The sequence below is a fragment of the Nannospalax galili genome, unplaced genomic scaffold (genome assembly GCF_000622305.1).
Source record: "Nannospalax galili isolate Female #2095 unplaced genomic scaffold, S.galili_v1.0 scaffold664, whole genome shotgun sequence".
Lineage (NCBI taxonomy): Eukaryota > Metazoa > Chordata > Mammalia > Rodentia > Spalacidae > Nannospalax > Nannospalax galili.
In genome coordinates this window covers 5,533,353-5,541,862 of record NW_008354274.1, presented here as the reverse complement: position 1 = coordinate 5,541,862, position 8,510 = coordinate 5,533,353, and the positions used below count along the sequence as shown (strand labels likewise).

Genomic DNA, 8,510 nt, shown 5'->3' with positions numbered 1-8,510 from the left:
CATGAGATTTTAGATTGAGAATCTGTGGGTTCTGGTCGGCTGGGGCTGAAGAATCAGCTGTGATTAAGAAGAGACCAAAACCTGAAGCAAAACCTTTGCTTAACTAGGACAATTGATGCTGGTTAGCTGGGGCTGAAAAATCAGCTGTAAGTGACAAGAGACCAGCATCACTGAGGTGAAATCTTCTGGGAGGTAGTTCCTCAGGGTCAGCACACAGAAGGGCCCCGAGCCTCTATCTCAAGCTGGAAACAGGACTTGGTAATGTGTAAGAGTCTCCTGCATGATTCTGGTGTTGAAAGCATGAAAGGGTCACAGAGAGCAACTGAGGCTTGTACTCTGAGAGGCCAGGAAAGGCCATAGGTGAAAGTGCAGTTTCAGCAGCTTCAGTTGCAGTGAAGACCCCAGGATTGAAGGGGTCATGGAGAGAATCTGAGGCTTTGCATCCCAAGAGGCAAGAAGAAGCCATTGGTGAAGGTGTAGCCTCAGTTTCAGTGGAGACCCCAGCTTTTTGGAGATGCTGGGACCATGGGACGACCACCAAGGACAGCGGTAGGTATGGAATGGAGCTGGCCTGGGTCTGCGAGATGAGCTGTGTGTGCTGTGGACAGCAGAGTCAGAGAAGTGGAGCTTCCAGAACCCCATGGAGCCCAGAAGATCGTGAGTGAATCCCAGACAGATGTCCAGCTTCGAGCTACTTTGCTGGACTTTGGTTTTGCTTAGGAGTGCACGATTCTTCTCTTTGAAATAAGACAGTAATTGTTTTGGATTTTACAGACGCCCACCCACAGTTAAGAGACTTTTAAAAGAGGCTATGGACTTTTAAGTGTTTAGATTTTTTAAGGATTGTGGGGTTTTTAAGGTTGTACTGTCTTATGTTGTGATATTATCATATCTTGGGGACAAAAATTGGAAAGTTTATGGTTTAATAGTGATGTTTGTGTGTCAAGTTGACAAGCGGTCAATTGTGCTGGATAGCTTGAGTGTCAACTTGACACACCTGGGTTGAGGGAGCCTCAACTGGGGGATTGCCTCTATTGGACTGGCCTGTGGCCATGTCCATGGGGCACGTTTTTGATTGTTGAGTGGTGTGGGAGGGCCCAGCCCACTGTGGGTGGTGCCACCCCTGAGCAGGTGGGCCTGTGTTGCATAAGAAAGCAGGCTGAGCAGGGGCCAGGGGTGCAATCTAGTAAGCAGTGTTCCTCCATGGCCTGTGCTCCAGCTCCTGCCTCCAGTTTCCTGCCCTGAGTTCCTCCTACCTTGGGCTCCCAGATGAACTGTGACCCTGGATATATAAGCTAAATAAACCTTTTCCTCCCCAAGTTGGTAGTGGTCAGAGTATTTTGTCATAGAAATGAAGAAACAAACCAGAACATCAGCAAGTGTTGTCGTCATTTATGGTGAAGTGAAGTCTCCTCTGGAAGTGAGCACTAGAAGTCGGGAGTACTTGAACATATGGAAAATCTGGGTCACCACCTCCCAGTGGGATGTTATCTCCAGGACCAGACAGTTGCCCGGTGACTCGTTCCATGGGACTTTGACTTTTTCACACCAACATGGAGAGATTCCTAATTTCAAAATTTTAATCCAAATGTTGAACATTTCCAAAGACAATGTCTCAGAAGACACTGCTGTGGTGAAATTGGGGTGGATGCATCTGAACTGTTCAATCTTGAAATATAACTGCAAAGTGCTAAATAATTGTCCATCCAACACATCATTAGGATGGTTACCATGGCACAGTTTTGACATGACCATGAATGATGAGTGTTACGGTCTATACAATGCTGTGTATGCCACTGCCCATGCTATGCATGAAATGCATCTTCAACAAAATTTATGGAATATGGAAAACATAAGAGAAGCAATGCTAGCAGGTAAAGTGTCTTCCAGTGTGTGGACTTAGGCTCACCAGTGAGCCTTCTGTAGATGGGGTCAGAGAAGCTCAAACCCATATGTGTGGGGACTTTAAATTTAAAATGTTTCTGTCCTTTTTCACTTTCTTAGAGGTAAATCTACATGTGTGTATCCATCATGAACAAGAAGATAACACAATGTAATATCACTTTTGAATGACAATCAGTAATATTTTTGACATAGAGCATCATCATGCCTATTTTTCTGTATTTGAAACAAAAAATCCTTGAATGAGGAGTTCAAGTGACCTTGCTCACTAAGGGCCAAAAATGTACTAAGGAGTGAGATGAATAGGTTACATCTGTGGTCTTAAGGAATTCTTCCAATGATGCAGGTAGTAAGGACCTCAAGTTCTCAGTGGAGGCTCTGAGGAAATGTGTGTTTAGATTCCCTTCACTGCCTTACTATGGATTTTTAACTATATACTTATCAAGTTTTGAGAGGTTCATACAATGTATTTTGATCATATTTTCCTCTCTACCAACTCCTCCCATATCCACTCCGACCTCCCTACCCACACCAATTCCTGTGTTTTTTTCCCATGGAGTACAATCTGTGTTGCCCAATGCTCTTGAATGAAGAGCTAGCCCTGGACCATGGTCAGCCTACCAAGGACAACATACTTAAAGAAAAATGAATCTTTCTCTCCCAGAAGCTATCAGTTGCTTTCAACACGTTAGCTAGGGGTGAAACTTCAAGGCCACCTCCCTCCTCCCTGCTGGGATTTTGATTGGCATGAGCTTGAGCAGGTCTTATGCACACTCTCACAAGGGCTGTGAGTTCACAGCCCTTTTCACAGAAAAACACTGCTTCCTTGTAGTCATCGACCACCTCTGGCTCTTGCAATCTTTCTACCCCTCTTCCGTGAAGATCCCTGAGCCTTGCACAGGTGTAGGCTATAGATGTCTCATTTGGGACTGAACATTTCATCACTTCATTCTCTGCACCTTGCCCAGTGAAGGGTCCCTGTGATAATGGCCTTCTACAGAAGGAAGAATGTTCTCTGAGAAGGGTAGAGAAATTCACTAACATATTAGTATAGCAAATAGCCCTTAGGATTAATTTTAGTACTCTTTCTACCGGATAGAAAATTAGTGGCAGGGTCTTCTCCAGGGCCTGTGACCTATCTACCCACAGGGCCTGGGCCCTAATAACAGTAGCCAGTGTGGGTTCCATCTCAGTAAGTGGGCCTTAAATCCAATCAGAAACTGTTTGGTTACTATAATAACATTCTATTATTTTGTGCATATTTGTTTTGGCATTTTCTCTAAAAAATGATCTAACAATGTAAAAACATTATGAAATTTTTCAAATAATCCCTTGTCCTTCATTTATTTCACCCAGCCTTCAATAAAGTTATATTTGGAGGGATGGATTAGAGAAAATAAAAAGTATTCTCCACTTTTTGTTTTTTATCTCTCTGTGTACATTTTATTATATAAATAATACATTATTAAAATATACTTTATAATACTTTTTAAATTGGTACATCTCTTTTAGCTGCATCACCTTCTGAGGAACATCTGGTTTACTAACCCTGTTGGACAACAAGTGAATCTGAACCAGATGGGAAAATCAGTTGCAGTGTATGACATTCAGGGCCTTTGGAATTTTCCAGAAGGTCTTGGACTAAAGATGAAATTAGGACAACTCTCCCCATATTTTCCACATGGTCAACAATTGTATTTATATGAAGACATGACAGAGTGGGCCACAGAACATAGACAGGTAAGTTGGACATAATTGCATGGCTGGACATTGAACTTAAATAACCAGTCTTGAGCAGTCTGGGCTTGCTTATACAATATTAACTCCAAAATTTTTCTATCATTTTAATGTTTGGAAAGAAACATAACTTTCATCAGTTTGTTTTTGTAGATAGAAACTACCGGTTATTATAGTAAATAGAGTAGAAAAGTCAATTGAATTGTAGGTATATCAAAAATAAATTTGTTAGTGACAAAACACACTAAAATAGCGTGGTTATGAAGAGCTTTTTAATTCTCTTTACCAACACCTCTGTGGTTTTCCTCAGATTCCCTCTGTGTGCAGTGTGCCTTGTGGTCCTGGGTTCTGGAAATCCCACCAGGAGGGAAAGATGACCTGCTGTTTTGATTGTTTCCCATGTCCAGAAAATGAGATTTCCAATCAGACAGGTAACCACATCCTTTAAGAAAAAAATCTGCTGATTGATTCTTCTTACACCGACTTGAAGAGGCCTGAGGAAAGTAAGACATGAAATCTCCTCCTTCATGCAATTTGTAAAACCAATGCTATCGACCCTAATCCTTGCATCACAGTTTTATTCATTCTAGAAATGTTGCAGGCAGCATTTTCTCAAGGAGTTTTCTTGGCAATACAACATGAATGTGTGATCTACATAAGGGAATATAATACATGGTATCCAAGTACACATTTACTATTTTTCAACCTACAAACAGGACAGATTTAGACCCCTGCCCTCCATGACATGCTTCTTCCTAGTTCTTTGAAGGTTCCTGACAAAGAGCAGGTGCTCACAGATGACTGTGTTTGGATTAAGAAGTATGAAGATCTGTGTTGCTAAACATACCGCCCTGCAGCATAGAATGAGTAGGTTTTCTACTCTGTTGTCCTCAGTTCACAGATAAGGAAGGGAGACAGTAGGTGGAGATCCTAGTTCAGGCAGGGCCACAAGGCTGGAAAGAATGGACCAAATGGCCAAAGGGAGGACATCAGTATTTCAAACTATGATATGTGATGTGAAAGATTTGGGGTATTGTTATGGATAGCACACACACACACACACACACACACACACACACACAGAGCATATCAGTATATGAGTACCATAATACAGGTAAACTACAGGTGGGAATAAGTTTGCAGAATTATTTTAATCATTCAAATATAACTAAAATAAACTTCTGAGATCCAGAGAACCTTTGAAAGGAATGTTCAGCATGGAACCTGTAAGACTGGCATCTGGAGCCTGATGACATGAGTTCAATTCCCAGAAACTACAGAAATGTGGAAGTAGAGAGACAGCACTCAGTTGTCCTCTGACATTTGTGCTCCCTGGCATTCCTATCTCCTAACACACATCATTACATCACACACACACACACGTACACACACACACACACATGCACACACGCACACATGCACACACACACACACACACACACCAATACAAACATGTATTAATTTAAAATTTTTCTATTATTTGGGAAAAAAAATGTTCAGGGCAGGGGAAATGGCTCAGCACATGAGAACACTGGCTGCTCTTGCAGAGGACCTGGATGCAGTTCCCAATAACCATGATGTCTAAGAACCATCTGTAATGCGAGTTCCAGGGGATCCAACACCCTATTCTAGCCTCTAACAGCACTGCATGCACTGGTGCACTTACATGCAGGCAAAACAGTCATACACTTAAAAATAAAAATAAATACTAAAATCTTTTAAAAATAAAAAGTTATCAAGCCAGGCGTGGTGGCGCACGCCTGTAGTTCCAGCACTTGGGAGGCAAAGGCAGGCAGAGCTCTGTGAGTTCAAGGCCAGCCTGGTCTAAATAGTGAGTTCCAGGACAGCTGGGGCTACAGGGAGACCCTGCTTCAAAGAGACAAAAACAAATTAATTAATTAAAAATAAAAAGTTATCAATGCTATTTGAAGTTGAAGGCCATGAGGATTCATATACAGATAAAATGTATGAAAAGGCAACTTTCACTATATAGATGCTGATAAATTTAAAGAATATGACTTGTAAATATAATGGAAGAGTTCAATAAGTAGGAACAAAAGTAAGTTTCAAACAGGAATGATTCAAATTAGGAAAGATATTGTCATTCATCTGTGTTTCTAATGCCTCAATGCAATCTAAATCAAAATACAAAAAATCCCACCAGAGTGTAAAATGTAATTTTTAAATTGGAGGGATTGCTCAAAATTTATTATAATCTCTGTTTCAATATTTTGGAATTCAGCATATTATTTTCCATGCTGATTTCTCCTTGTGTTTGTGACTCTTGTGCACATCAACATGAACCAAAGGTCAGTGAGGAAGAATTTAGGTGAAAACCAAGATACTTTGTTCCCCCAAATTAGTATATGCAAATCTATAATCTAAGATGATGGTATTAAGATGGCATAAGGGCTTTGGGGAAATTATTTATATCATGACCACCCCCTTAATAAAATTATCATCCCTTATAAAACAGATCTAGGATTAAGATTCCTTTGTCTTAATACCAGGTCCATGCACACCCATTAGGCACAAAGCTTCAGGTGGACAAATGGACCTCACCTGTCATTGAACAGTCTTTTTCTGTGATCATTAATTATAACAGTGTATAAATCTAGGCTTTTATCAATCCTAAAACTATGTGATTAAAAAGTGACTCAAATCTGAGATGTTTTATTTTACCACTTAAATCCAACCAAGAGATGAGGCATGTTTATTTTATCTGAAGATAGTAATACCACAAAGTATGTAAAATAAATAAGAAATAAGAAACTCATGGGTTTCCCTCATCGTAAACATGAAGGGCATTGTACATTGGGAGTTACTGCTCCATAAAATATAATTTCACTATTTACAATAAAAAGGCAAATTTTGCTAACTCTTCCCAAAGCACTTACTTGAAGAATCCTTTGAATAACAGAGAAATATTACGCTGTGCTGACTATTCTTTGCTTTGTGCATCAGATATGGAAGAGTGTGTGAAGTGTCCAACAGAGCAGTATGCTAATAGGGAAAACCCTCTGCCTACAGAGAGCTGTGACCTTTCTGGCTTATGGAGACCCCTTGGGGATGGCTCTGGCCTGCACTGCCCTCTGCCTGTCACTCTCAGCTCTTGTTCTTCGGGTCTTTGTGAAGCACCAGGACACTCCATCATGAAGGACAACAACCAGACTCTCAGCTACATCCTGCTCATCGCCCTCACCTTCTGTTTTCTCTGCTCCTTGCTCTTCATTGGACATCCCAACACGGCCACCTGCAACCTGCAGCAGAGCACATCTGGGGTTCTCTTCACTCTGGCTGTGTCCACTGTCTTGGCGAAAACCATTACTGTGCTCTGGCCTTCAAGATCGCTGTTCTGGGAAGAAGGGTGAGGTGGGTGCTTCTTTCAGGACTGCCTACCTTCATCATTCCCGTCTATATCTGATCCAAGTGGCTCTCTGTGGAATCTGGCTGGAAACATCGCCTCCCTTTGCTGACATGGATGCACACTATGAACATGGCCACATCATCATCATGTGCAACAAGGGCTCAGTCACTGCCTTCTACTGTGGCATGGGATACCTGGGATTTCTGGCTCTGGGGAGCTTCACCATGGCTTTCCTAGCTAGGAACCTGCCCAGCACATTCAATGAAGCCAGGTTCCTGACCTTCAGCATGCTGGTGTTCTGCAGTGTCTGGGTCACCTTCCTGCAGTCTACTACAGCGCCAAGGGGAAGGTCATGGTGGCTGTGGAGTCTTCTCCATCCTGGCTTCCTGCGTGGGTTTGCTAGGCTGCATCTTTTTCCCCAAGTGCTAGATTATTTTGTGGAGACCAGAGAGAAACTCTCTTCAAAAGTTTAGAGAGAAAATGCCTTCTTGATGCTATGTGATTTGTTAAATTTTAATTTGTTTGTACAAAACTACTGCAGTAGCCTGAAGACAGCCCTGCACCATTGTAGACACCAAATGTTGTTATGATGTGCAGTTTGTTCACATTCAGATAAGTGACTCTAAGGTGTGCTCTCGTGATATGTGTGGAGTAGTGTTAGGATTATCACTCTGCATCTTCTACTCATCAGTTTATTGTTCTGGAATCTACTATCAAGAATTACTTGGTAGGGACTTCCTCGGGTCAGGGGATCCTAGCCCATCCTGGATACATATACCCCTTTAGTCTTGGCAGGGTGAGCCGTTCTCCACCATCTCAGCTCTCAGCCCAGCCTGGGTCTCCTTCCTCCTCCCTTACCCCAATCAGTAAGAGCTGCAGATCCAGTAAGAGCTCTGTTAGTGCGTTATGGGACTATCCAGGGCCATACGAGCTTACCACATGAAAATATGAAAAGTATACAGAGAATTATAATCTCTATAGGGAACAGTGGCTTCCCTGTGAGAAAAATCACCTCTGTGGAGCTGAGTTACATACTAGGCATGCGTGCTATGCACAGTTGCACTCACAGCATCAGCACTATGACCTCAATAGATGAGTGTGGGAAGCAGGCGCGGTCGAGCCGGCCAAGATGGCGCCCTGGCTGGCTGCCAAGCCTCGTGCCCCTCACTTGTTTACTCCAACCTGCGCAAGCACAATAAGCCCGATCATGTGCTGCCTGCTTGATCAGAGACATCATCGAGTATGATCCTGCTACATGGCCCAATAAGCTGCCACTCTGCCTGCCCGCTATGTGTGTGTGTGCCCTGATTGGTCCTGGCTGGGGGGAGGGGTGTTGGGAACGCTATATGAAGAGCTGAAGTGTGTAATAAAGAGAGAGAGAGTGAGAAGAAGAAGCCTGAACCTCACCTTGGTGTTCATGTTGTCCTTTCCTCGGCTCTGCTGGACGGAGTCGTGGGTTGCAGCAAGTGGTGGCCCGTATGGGGACCCCTGATGCTCCGGAGAT

At 42.7% G+C, this 8,510-nt stretch overlaps 1 pseudogene; it reads left to right on the top strand.

Annotated features, from left to right (window-relative positions):
- The window catches only part of LOC103748723, a 9,203-nt pseudogene extending 1,705 nt beyond the window's left edge, over positions 1–7,498 (top strand).
- Positions 7,499–8,510: the final 1,012 nt, after the last annotated feature.